This window comes from Thermobia domestica, chromosome 4 (genome assembly GCF_964235325.1).
Source record: "Thermobia domestica chromosome 4, izTheDome1.hap1.1, whole genome shotgun sequence".
NCBI lineage: Eukaryota > Metazoa > Arthropoda > Insecta > Zygentoma > Lepismatidae > Thermobia > Thermobia domestica.
The window spans coordinates 324484674-324498720 of NC_137457.1; positions in this window are offsets into that span (position 1 = coordinate 324484674).

Here is a 14047-nt window from a genome sequence, read left to right on the forward strand (position 1 = left end):
GCGCTTCACTTTGGCCTGTGCAGTCAGGGGTTCATTTTTTGCTTCTCCAGGCATGCATCTCTTTCTCCTGTGTGTATCTACAGTTATGTTCCATGCCCTGCAACTTCCTTCAGCTGCAGATATGATTTCCTTGCCCAGCTCAAGTCTCCAGGTATCAGTGGTGTCAACCAGGCTCTGTAACTGAATAAGAGTTTGATTGAAACTCATATCCTGAGATTGAAGGAATTTTTGGATCCGATCAATATATGAGAGATTTGCAGACCAGAAATATAGTAAAGCAATGAAGTTAAATGACTGGATGCTTGCAAGAAGAAGACCAGCATCTCTTCTAGTATCAAGTGTTTCAGTCGAAGTGTCACGCAGATCTTCCAACAGATCAATTACTTCATCCAATTGACTAGAAAGTGTCTCCAAAGTTTCTGCTTTTGAACTCCATCTAGTGTCAGTTTTACGTTTCAGACCAATCTTTACATGATTTTGCAGTACATTCCATCGGTGAGTAGATCTAGAGGAAAATACCAAAAACGTTACAGAACATGAACTTGAACAAAATCACGTTGTATGTCAACAAATCGAATGATTTGTGAGAACTGTTCTACAATTAGGAGTTGAATTAAATATAATGCTAAAGTATTTTGAATATTTAAACACCTGTTTTCTTAATGAACATTTTCTTCATTCTAAATTTGTGGGCTGAAATGTAAATTCATACGCCAAAACACAAGAGCAGAAAAGGAGAAACCAGCTGAGCAAAAGGGTTTCGCTCGCTGAAAATTCGACTTGTAAAGGACAAAAGAAAAAGACAGAAGAAAAAAAAGTGAATCTGCGACCATAGCGTCTGCTCCTAAGAGCTTTCAGTTAGCAACAGAATGCTAGTACCCTAATAAAGCATTACGCATTACGTTAATCCTTTCTTTCTACCCTTCTCTTGCACTGATATGTGAATAAATAAATAAATAAATAAATAAACAGTGATGTTTTAGGAAGCAGGCTAGCAGATGGGGCCCCATTACTTGCATCATAAAAGCTTAGAATGCAAACAAAACAATATATTTTGACTTTCTTATATTTTAATCTACACAGGTTTTTCCTTTAAATTTCTCTGAGGTTATTCAACAAAATGAAACTTTTATTTTATTCATATTTTACTCCGCATACATTTTTTCCTTTAAATTTCTTTGGGACCCCAAGAGAGTGAAACTTTTATTTTATTTATTTTTCATCTACATTCAACTTTTTTCTTTGATTTTCTTGGGGGTCCCGAGAAAGTGAAACGTTTACTTTATTTTTCACCTATATTCAGAGTTTTTCCCTTTAAATTTCTTTGGGAGCCTCCAAGATAATGAAACTTTTATTTTATTTATTTTTAATCTACATTCAGTTTTTTTCTTTAAATTTCTTTCGTGTCTCCAAGAGAGTGAGGCCCGAAGCTTATAGCTTATACGGAAATCCGGCACTGATTAGCTTTATTAGACATATATTTCTGTTGTTTCATCCGTCATTTGGTGTAATATTGATTGACAATTAATTGCGTTTCCTTTTAGGGAAGGTGTGGATTATAAACCTCGACAGCCCTTGTACGGCTCATGCTAACAAAGTTCCTTAGTAATTATTTTTTTACCTACCGTCGGGGGCCCCCAGAAGGCGGGGCCCGGGGCGAGGGCACCGCTCGCCCCGCCCTTACGCCGCCACTATATATATATATATATATATATATATATATATATATATATATAGATAGATAGATAGATAGATAGATAGATAGATATACAGGGTGGGCCATTTTAATCAATCCACGGAAATGTCTGAAAAATGATAAAACATAGAAGAAATGTTTGAAGTACAAATTATGTACTGCTAAAGGGGAAAACCAATTCCGCCAAAAGTACCCCTCTCCACCCCCAGTAAATGGGGGTAACTGGGGTAACTTTGAAATGTCAAATGGGAACATGGGTCGAGTAATACCTCGTTTGAAAGGTCATGGAAAACTAAGTAGCGCAGTGCCAAAAGACGTTTCATATGGAGCACCAGTTTCAAAATGGTAGCCATGATATAGTTCGGAAACTCTAGTACTCGTAGTATGAAAACCATGGAAGGTAAATGAATGGAACAAAATTGAAATACGTAAATATCATAGGGCATATCGTGTGTTGTGATTCCTGTGGCCTCCCTGAAGGGGTCTTGGGGGCTAACTTCAAAATTTCAATGTCCGACCGGACAACGGTTCGGGCGTACGCTTGACCTACCCAATGCTGTTTGGAAGGCAGACTTCATGGATAGAGAATTGGTGCACTGAGTTAATGCGGATGGCCACATTTACATTTTGATTAACTATTAGCACTCATATCATATTGTGAGCTTGAGGGACGAAACGGTGTGTATGTATATCCTCGAAATGCTTTCCGAATAACCAGTAAGCATTGCATAAAAGTTTCTGTGGCGACGGAGATCAGCAAATTCACACGTTTTAAAATTGCAGCAACTGCATTATTCGACAACTTCTTTCGTATTACGTTACTTCTGGTTTCGCATCAAATCATACTCAGCCATACAGATATGCGTTACAATTCAAATAAAATTTCACCTTTTTTAGTCACTACAGCGTCATACTTACAAACAAATGTTTCAAACACACAATACCTATTTGTAGCGTAGCCTTAATTTGCAAATTAGAGTTCTCATTTAAACTTTCACAATTACTTTTCACCCCACTCACATACAGAGCACAGGGAGAGATTATTTTGCAGGAATTGGATTTCTCTCTGTACATTATGGCAATTTTACTCTAACATTTTTATGTCTGTTGTATCATTCTCGAGCCTTGGAACGCCTCCGCGGTTTTCCTATTTTATTTTCGTTATTTTCATTTATCTCTAACCGTATTCATACTATGGGCACTAGACGTTAGACACAGTCACCATGTCTTGGCGATCATTTTGAAAACGGTGTCTCATGTCGAAAATATTCTTACGGAAGCTGTTTAATATTCATTTGTCTATGTAACGTGATGTTACTCGCTTCAAGTTGCTATTTGAAATTTTCAAGTTGGCCCGGATACTGTTCAATTGGACCTTGGTGTCACCCCAACAACACCTCTCGATGTAACTTACGTCAGTTACCTACTCCAGTTTTTTCTTCTGTTGATTTATTTCCAATCGCTTTCATGCTACGGGTACTAAACATTTTATCTGACACGGTACTATGTTTCGGCGGCTTTTTGAGAACACTGCCATTTCACCTCAATCGTTTTCTCCTGCTAGATGTTTGATTTTGCAAAGATTTATCGAACGAGGTATCACTCGACTCATGTTCAGTGTTGAATTCAGACATTTTCACCCCGGGGGAATGTCAACTCATCGGGGGCAGGGTTGTTTTTCTGTATTTTTGCAAGAAAGCAGCGTATGTAGCAACTCCATTCACATGAACATCTTACCTAATATTGACAAGGTACATTCTCGAAGTGTCCCCTCGGGATTCGTCTAAAATTGATTTAAATGCAAAGTTTTCCGCGGCCCAAAGTGTATTGTACTAATTTTAGCGACCCATACAGGGAATTTGCATATTTATGGGCCTCCATATATCCGGAATTCATACATTACTATAACGCTTGGTCACAAAATTGCTTTTAGTTTCTTTAGATGTAACTGAATATGAATGTGGGCATATGGAAAACAAATTGGATCAAGTACTGCTTCTATGACAGGTTTTATCCACACCGGCCGCCATCTTGAATCCGCCATATTGGATTCAACTTTTGGTTTTTCAAATGGGAATAGGTGCATATGATACACCAAATTCATACAAAAGTTTCACGGAAATTCATTGGTGTAGTGAGATTTACGGTAGCTTGCACCATTTGCAAGATATTGCATGTTAAATATGAGGCTCTTTACAAATCTTTTACGTGAGGATCTTTTACGTGATTCATTGTCGACGAAATGTCTTCTGAACGTACATACATTCAGACACACAGACGTAAATAGGATATGGTAGATCTTCACCAAAATCTGATCCTTTCTAGATTTACATTAGGCATTATGTTCGTAATACAATACTTCTTTGTTCGTAGAATAACATGGAAGTAATAACAATCACTCACAGAAATATTGTAAGATTATGACACCAATGTTGTAGAGAGTTTGTTTATATCTACAGTATTTTCCAGTTAGAAATTGTTTTGATTTGTCAACATCAAAAACGTAAGCGTAACTCATATTACTCTGTAATGTCTATTTGCGAAGTGCCTAGAGGGATTTAACATGTAATATCTCGCAAATGGTACAAGCTACCGTAAAACTCACTACACCAATGAATTTCCGAGAAAATTTTGTATGAACTTGGTGTATCACATGCACCTATTCCCATTTGAAAAACCGAAGGTTGAATCTAATGTGGGGGATCCAAGACGGCGGCCGGTGTGGATAAAACCTGTCATAGAAGCAGTACTTGATCCAATTTGTTTTGCATATGCCCACATTCATATTCAGTTACATCTAAAGAAACTAAAAGCAATTTTGTGACCAAGCGTTATAGTAGTGTATGATTGAATTCCGGGTATATGAAGGCTCATAAATATCCAAATTGCCCATATGGGCTGCTAAAATTGGTACAATACACATTAGGCCATGGAGAATTTTGCATTTAAATCAGTTTTACATGAATCCCGAGGGGACACTTCGCGAATGTACCTTGTGAGACTAATTGCTGATAAATATTCAATGTGAGATTACAATTGAAAAAAAACAATCCTTTAATTTTATCTAAAACATTAGATAAAGACTGGCAAAAATATTTTAGACTAAACTTTAATTGCTATTTGCAGTAGCTATTTTTGTTATTATTTCCTATATTCAGTAGTTACTGTTTGTTACTATTGTAGAAGTTTTTAAAAATATTTAAATTAACTCAAATATTTTTTGTCCTAAAACAAACATACATAGGAATATCTTAGCAAAAAGTTATCATTCTTTCTCACACTTCTGATTCTAAATCAAGCATATTAGCCTTGGTTTCTTCACTGCATACACATCAATAGTTTAGTTTACGATATCTTCAGTAGGATTAGTGCCGTGTCGTGGAAAATCAGCGCTTGGCGCGAGTGTATACGAAGGCACCCCCGTATATATGAGTGAGGTCGACGGATCAGCCGCGAAAGGTAAGAAAATTTTAAAAAGTAAACCCTGCTTTTCCTTGATTTTGAGCACTTTTCATTACTTTTTCCTTTCATTTTATATATGTACACATGCCCACATCGCACTTACTTCGGCGACCGGCGCCGTCGCCCCGCTTGCCTCTCCCACATGGCACAGCATTGAGTAGGATCATCACCTTCAATAGCAATCTTTCACTTATATACTATTATATTGATAAATTCTATATAAATCTCTAACCCAGGAAGGATAACTGTTCCTCCCTGATTCCTCTAAATGACGCCCTCTGAATCTCACCCTTTAACTGACTTATTTTTAATTAAAGAAAAGTGTGTTTACTTTAACAATCCTAAAACACATTACATCTGTTACTTCCGATGCGAGAAATGGGATTTAGGCGCTCTATTTCAGATAATGCAAGAAATGAAGTCTTCTGACATCAGAGATCATATAGAATGATCGAAAGATCTTCCCTATCTTTCCTTTTCTATCTCAATCTGTGCTAGTGCTACCTACTAATATATAATATAGGGCGAGAGTATAGTACCTACTAAAATACAAACCTTTCTTCAACAGTCAACAATTTCATGTTCTGCCAAACTCGGTCATAGCGTTAAGAAATACAAGTTTTATTCAGTATTTGGTATCCCATCTTAGATGTTACATGTTTAATATTTATATAGAATTGGTCTGCGTCATTTATATGTATATTGAGAGATCGGATTTTGTCTGCACGTGCACGGAAAGAAGAGCAAATAATTGGGTGAAGTAATTTCTACATTTTGTGACTGAAATTTTTTGAGTTTCTCCGGGGGGAATGAATTTTCTTCGGGGAGGGGGGTGATTCCCTCGGGCAACCCCCTGAATTCATCCCTGCTCATGTTACTGTTTGAAATTTTGAAGTTAGCCCTCAAGACCTCTTCAGTGAGGCCACTGCGATCACAGGGATCACATCATTCGATATGCCCTATGATATTTACGTATTTCAATTTTGTTCCATTCATTTACCTTCCATGGTTTTCATACTACGGGTACTAGAGTTTCCGAACTACATCATGGCTACCATTTTGAAACTGGTGCTCCATATGAAACATCTTTTGGCACTGCGTTACTTAGTTTTCCAAGACCTTTCGAAGAAGGTATTACTCGACCCATGTTCCCATTTGACATTTCAAAGTTACCCCCAGTATCCCATTTACGGGGGGTGGGGAGGGGTACTTTTGGCGGAATTGGTTTTCCTCTTTAGCAGTACATAATTTGTACTTCAAATGTTTCTTCTATGTTTTATCATTTTTCAGATATTTCCGTTGATTGATTAAAATGGCCCACCCTATATATATATATATATATATATATATATATATATATATATATATATATATATATATATATATTAGAGGAAGAAAATCTGAATTACCTTTGTGAAACTATAATGGCTACATACTATTCCTATTCCCTAGTGTCCCGTAAAATGTCCCGTATCCAGAACAGGACAGTAGGGGGTGGTCGAAAAGACTTCGGGCGAATAATTCAGTGGCGGCTATCGAGAAGAGCCACACTAGTAACAATTATAATTTTATTGCTACAAGCTAAGAAAAGAAAGCTTACCCCATGCGCTAATTCCTTATAATGCATACAAGAATAAATACATTATGTATTTCTTCCCTTAGCTTAGCGATAAAATTTAAACATTTACCATGTGACCTCCCTCAAGAGCCGCTTCTGGAGTACTTGAGTTTACATCTGTAGCTCTTAGTACAGAAATGCTGTTATTATATACTACATAGAAGCAGATCGTTAGGAATACATTGAACAATTAGCACAAATGTGACTTTTAATCAGTTCTCAAAGTTAAGAACTGATTACAAATTGAAAACGTAAGTCTATCAAGTGAATTTAAAGCCTGCCTACCTGCAGAAAGCAAATCCATCTTTTTTTTATGCATGAAAAAAGAAAACTGAAAGTTCTGGGAAATCATTATGGATATTATGAACAACGAGAACAACCTACGAAGGATTCGCACTCCACAAGATACCGAACGAAATTGCTAACTAAACTAATATAAGACTCCAACGAACTGTTTTGTAAATGTACGTATATGTATTGTAAATCTTATTTTGTGAAAATGTACCAAATAGCGGCGATTAGCATTATTAACCTCCTTGTTTATTGATGTCTTTCCTAGAAAAATAAATTAGTTTACTCATTATCGCAAGAAGAAAGTACAAGTGTCCAGACTTCATATCTCATGTGCCAAAAATTTTCTCGTGAAAAATTAGCGAGGTTAAAATTGTACAGATAATTCGAAAAGATAGGACAAGTTTAGATACGTCACAACATCAAAAGATTTATGCTCGACAAGTGTGTCACAGATGGAAATTTCATCGGAACTGCGCTTATTTGCTGGTACAGTTTATTAATACGTATATTAGTATGGTTTCCTCATTCTTTGGGAAACAAGTAAAGTGAATGATACTGCCAGCGCCTCCGTAAAGCGTAGAAGCAGAGAATTATTATTTCTCTACTTACTTCAGAAAACTACCTGCTCACGATAAGTAACTCACAATCTCATCCCTATCGGCAAACATAAAGAGGCAGAGGGCCAAAGATACTCTGTATACCCCTGGTCATTTCACGGCAAGGGTTGCTCTCAGAGTGGAACAAAAGATTCAAAACCGAAACACATTTTTCCTTGTTATTTCAAAAATCATACCATTGTCATTTATCTGAATGAGGAATGGGAACTCCAAAAATCGCTAGATTATGCAGATTTTCGCGAAGTACGTACTAGATCACTAGTTCAATGATAAAATCACTAAATATAGTACGAAATCACTAAAAGTGGCATCCTCGGTCAAATAGGAAGGTGCACCAGCTCTCTAGTCATTTGTGCTACGAATGCAAAATTGTAAAATGTGTAACTCACACGGTGGATATATGATCCAGAAACAAAATTGAATAAAAGACAGGACACAATTGGGAAGAAAGGACACAATTCGGGAAAATGGTCAAAGTCAGGAAAAGGTCAAAATCGGGAAAGAAGTTCAGACAGTGAAAGAGGGCGAAACGCCAAGTTGAACAGGGCAAAAATGAGAGGAAAGTGGGAAGTATAAAAAATGAAAAAAATATAAAGAGCATAAAAAAGAAAGTATCCGGTCAATACAGCGCATGGACAAAAACTGCGCATGCACATGCCGTGTGAACAAAAACCGCGCATGCAAGTACCGCGTGGACAAAAAACGCGCATGAACAAAAACCACGCAAGGACAAAAACCGCGCACGCAAATACTGCGTGAGCGAAAACAGACAACAGCCATGGACAAAAACCATACATGAACATTTCGCACTACTCTCGCTGACACTCGAGCTCACTCCTTTTAACTGAGCTCGCACTCACTCAGACTTGCGATCACTTACCTCAATTAAGCTTGCGCTTCCGACAATTTGCCTCGACTGTTCACGCAATCACTCGCGCTCGCGGTCACTTGAGCTCGCGCTCACCTCTCTCGACTGATCACGAACTCACTCGGGCTTGCATTCACACGATCGGATCGAGATAGAAATTAGGTTGAGAACCACTGCCACAGACTTTGCAATTTTTGTAGACATCATTAGGAAAGATGTGTTAGGAACAATTACAGCATAAGTTCCGTAAGTTTGACAACCCAAATGTCTTTACTGTGTTTCAGGTGGCATAATTGACAGGCACTCTTCCTAGTTACATCGGTATAAGGGCGAAAACCGCTTAGGAACAAAAATAGCACATGCGAATACCGCGTAAGCGAAAACAGCTAATGGAAAAAAAAACAGACGAACATTTTGTACTAGGCTCACTCGCGCTCGAGATCATTTTTTCAACTGCGTTCGAGCTCTCATGAGCTCGAGATCACTTACTTCAATTGGGCTCACGCTTCCGACCACTTTCCTCGATTGTTATCACAATCACTCGTGCTCGCGCTCACCTCTCCTGACTAGGCTCGTACTTACTCGGACTTGCACTCACATGATCGGATCAAGATAGGAATTAGGTTGAGAAACACTGCCACAGACTGTTTACAATTTTTATAGACATCCTTAGCAAGAGGGTCAGGAACAATTACAGCAGAAAAAGAAAGAACTTTATTTATTTATTTAAAGACAGAATAAAATTTAATATATTCAGTTTATCTAATTTATTAAAACATATACTTAAAATGCATATACATATTAAATTAAAAAATAACAATATACAAAATATTAATGGAATAAAGTAAAAGAATAAGGAAAAGAAAACTGCTACAGAAATCAACAAGTCAAATTTCCTACCTGTAAGTCTTATTAATTCTTCAAAGGTAATCGCACTTCCTAGATTCTCTTTATTAATAGAGCTTAACGTACCCGGCATTCAGAAATGACAGAACTTCGAACTCCCAAAAGTCATGTCTATCTTCCAGTGTCGGCCAGATTAATTCAGTGCATTTATTTCTATATTGCGAAAATTTTTGATTTCTTGTGTAAAGAATAAAGAAAGGATAGAAAATGGCTCACATAATCGAAAGTTAGTATGTGAGCCTGATTCTAGTATTTTATTTTCTTAACGCAACATATAAGGTTCGTAATTCTTACTTTTAGTTAACAGTAGTTTTTTTTAAATACTTTTGGATTATTTTAACTACTGTAAAATTAACCCTTTATATACTTTAAAGTGACTTTCCTCTTTGATTCGGAGTGGGAGTTCATTACAGATCATCGGAGCTCTGTAATATGTTTCATATTGAGTTACAAATTTAGTCGTTGCTTCAGTTTCTAAATTTTTCTTTGTCATATTTCTGGTGATGTGTAGGTTTTATTCTGTCCCATTTGTTTCTATTCTTTTTAACATATGTTCATACGTTCTGAGAATATAATTGTGAAAGTGGTAACACTGAAAATTGGTCATAGAGTCTATCTAGTCTAGGGTTGCCAGATTTTAAAAACGAAAAAACGGGATATCAATCTCAGGCTATACAGAGTGATTCACGAAATCCTTAACTCAAGTCCTAGTGTACAGTAATCTTTGAAAAAATACCAAAGTGCATATGCTGAATTCGTATGGTGATGTTTCTGACATCAGAACCGTCTCAGGAATTTGTCTATGGGGAACAAGTTCAAAACTTTAAATGGAAACATGGATTTATTTTGCCCCCATTGAAAGAAACTGATATGGGAACTCCATTATTTTAATTGCAGATTCGGGTTCTAAGGGGAAATACGTAAATTTTATCCAAAACAGTTTTTTGAACTCTGATAGGTAGTGGTGTAATGAGTTAAATATAGGTTCACTATGGTATCAACAATTAAGTTTGTTAGATAGGAGTTTAGTGTCTTTCTCAGCACTGAGGTTACATAAAATTCATACGGACCATTTAACGTGGAATTCGAACCACTGTAATAGGTTAAAATCAGGGCTGAATTAACCTACCTCCCGGTATTGATGCGCACGAGACGAGTCGAAACAAGGTTTTCCTGAAAAAATTCGAGTCGAGACACGGCTCTTCCAATAGAAAAATATACATTTTTAGAGTCGGAACATCGCTTTAACAGCACATACGAGTCTAAACAAGGTTTTCCTGAAAAAATTCGAGTCGAGACACGGCTCTTCCAATAGAAAAATATACATTTTTAGAGTCGGAACATCGCTTTAACAGCACACTTTCGAGACGAGACAGCCACAAATTTTGTCTCGTGCGCATTCATACCTATCTGGAGGCTTGGAGCTAGAAAAAAATAGGTAGGCCTTGCTGGCTTCACCTAATACATTTCTGTGAAAGTACACTCATTTTCAAAATGATTGACCCATATTTATAATTGTCTTCTTGTAAGAATATAATTTGATAATGATTTTGTAGGGTACTTTTAATACTGATACTATTGTATAATCGGGAAATGTATATTTGTGGTAAATTTCATAGGAAAAGAATTATAAATTCTAAAATTAGAATGAGTAAAACAAAATGTTGCTAAATGGTCAAGAAAGTTTCATTTTTGTTTTATTGTTCTTATTTACTGCTCTTTCAACATAAAATTTGTCACATATATGTATTTTCCGATTATACACATACTAACATTGTAAGAAATACCGGGCGAATTCCTTATCAAATTATATTCCTATTACACATTTATAGAAATGCGTTATAAGTTTGGACATGAGTGTACAGTAGGAAAATTAAGGGAATATGATTCATATTTTTGGTTATATTTTATTTTATGATGATGATTGTATCTTCATGATTCTTTCAGGATAGCCAGTTGAAATTTTTGATAAGAGTGGAAGCTCCTGTCCACCTGTAGTTCCGGGGCTATAGTCCCCTAACCCCTCCTTAATCCGACCCTGGTTCAAATGTCAATATTTTCACATCCAGAATCGAATACTTTATATGTAGATATTACCTTAATTGCAAATTGCAAATTTTATTTAAAATAAATTTAATTTATAATTATATAACATTAAAACAACAACATAATACACGTTGCACTGTAATTTAAGTCAAACATAAAGCTATCATTTTTGGTATGCAAAAATAGCCTCCCTCCAAAAATGTCCCTGGCTCCTCTTTACCCCATAATAAATTAAAGTTGGCGTCGTCACTGTTGTAAAATTGTGCCTCAGAAGACAGCAGACAGGACGAATTAGTTAAATGCGGTTAACAAGTAGCGGCTGAGAGCAGTAGGTATTTCCATTGTTTACTAAAGTTCCAGCAATGAAGCGATTCTTCGCTGGCAATTGAAGTATAAAATAACTAGTAGTTAAAGTCGGTCACCAGAGAAATACATTCGTTTTCTATTGAAAGTAATATTCAAGAAATTATTACCATAACATATGATCCCTCTTGAATATTTTTAAAAATCCATTTTTCTCCCTCTGGAAGCTCGACAACTTATAGGACGAAAGAATGGATGTAAATTTCAAACTCCTGGTTGTTTGTTTAGTAAAATTAATTGGCTACCCAAATCTTCCGAAAACCTTCCGTATTTAGCTGAGACGTACTATTTCTTGCACGTTAATATTTTTCAATCTGAAGAACCAAAACCGGGACAAACAGGCGTTCCGAAAGCCTCTTTCGGGACAGTTAATTCTATCATTGAAAACCGGGACGTCTGGCAACCTTAATCTAGTCTACTGTCAAGTCCCTGTTTTAAACATATTCTTACAATATTATTTTCTTGAACCATCAAAGGTTTTAAATGAGTAGAGTAAGCAGCACACCAAATTAATATACCATATATAAGTATACTATTTACAAGTGCATAATATAAAGTACGTAATATTTTTATGCTTACAATATATCGTAATTGAACAAATTTATATAATAATTTTTCTATAGAAGTGTCCTAAGTTTGACAACCCAAATGTCTTCTCTGTGGTTCAGGTTGCATAATTAATAGGCACTTTTCCCAGTTAAATAGGTATAAGGACAAAAACAGCGCATGAACAAAAACCGCACAAGGACAAATAAAGCGCATGCAAATACCGCGTGAGCGAAAACATCCCATGGACAAAAGCATTTTACACTTAGCTTACTCCCGCTCGAGAACATTCTTTTCAACTGGGCTCGTACTCATCGGGCTCGCGATCACTTACCTCAATTCGGCTCGCGCTTCCTACCATTTACTGTTATCGCAATCACTCGCGCTCGCGAATACTTGGACTTGCGCTCACCTCTCTCGACTGGGCTTATTATTCTTAACTGGGCTCGCGTTCACTCGAGCTGGTGCTCACTTTTCTCAACTGAGCTCGCACTCACTCGGGCTCGCGCTCATTTCCGTCAACATCGCTCGAGCTCACGAGCAGTTCCCTCAACTGGGCTCGCGATCACTTCCCCACACTGGGCTCACGTTCACACGAAGTCTCACTCAATTCTCTCGAATGTGCTCGCGCTCACTAAACGTAATTCAGCGCGAGTTCACTTGGAGTAGCACTCAGTTCTCTTAAGTGAGCTCGCGCTCACTGAGGCTCACGCTAAATTCCCTCAACTGGGCTCGCGCTCGGAATCACTTCTGTCAACTTAGCTCGAGCTCAGTCAGGCTCGCGATCACTTCCAGAAACTAGGCTCGCGCTCACCAGGGCTCGCATTCAATTCTCCCGAATGGGCACGTCTTCAATAATCCTAAGTGACTTCGCGTTCACTCGGACTTGCGCTCACTTCTCTCAACTGAGCTTGCGCTCACTGAAGCTCGCGATCACTTCTCACAACTGGGCTCACACTCATTCGGTCTCGCATTCACTTCTCTCGACTGGGCTCACGCTCACTCGGACTCGCGCTTACTTATATCATTGACGCTCGGACTCACTCTAGTTCATGCTGAATTATTCAGCCCTAGCCCACGAGCGTTGTGCTTGCTAGTTTGGACCAGAGCCCTGCAAACCCAGGCCTAAAGACAATCCAGCACGGCCCAGATGGATCTATATTCTGTGCCCGGCCCGGCCCGGCCCGAATGTCGGGCCGGGCACAAACGGGTCGGATCCTAAATTGGCCGGGGACAAACGAGCAGACATCTAAACAAGTCGGGCGTAACCTACCTGAGAACAACTAAGTCTGATAAGTCAAGTCAATCCTTCAATATGCAATGGAAAATGAGAAATGTGTCATCATAATATTGTAGTGTCTAATTGTCCTTCTTGAATAGGATAATCGTGTAGAAGGTTACCCAAGGTTTATTTTCTATATCCCTATTCTGTCTGTCTATTTGTTATCTGTGCTTGCTCTGCCCAGCCATGTTTATTATACAATAATACAGCTCATGGACGTAAAAGTATTATACTACACTCATTAGTGCATTACGAGTAACAGAGAATATATGTGAAACTGCTAACAAACTATATGCAATACTTGTACTATAAAACTACTACTGCTAATACTACTATTACTATTATGATT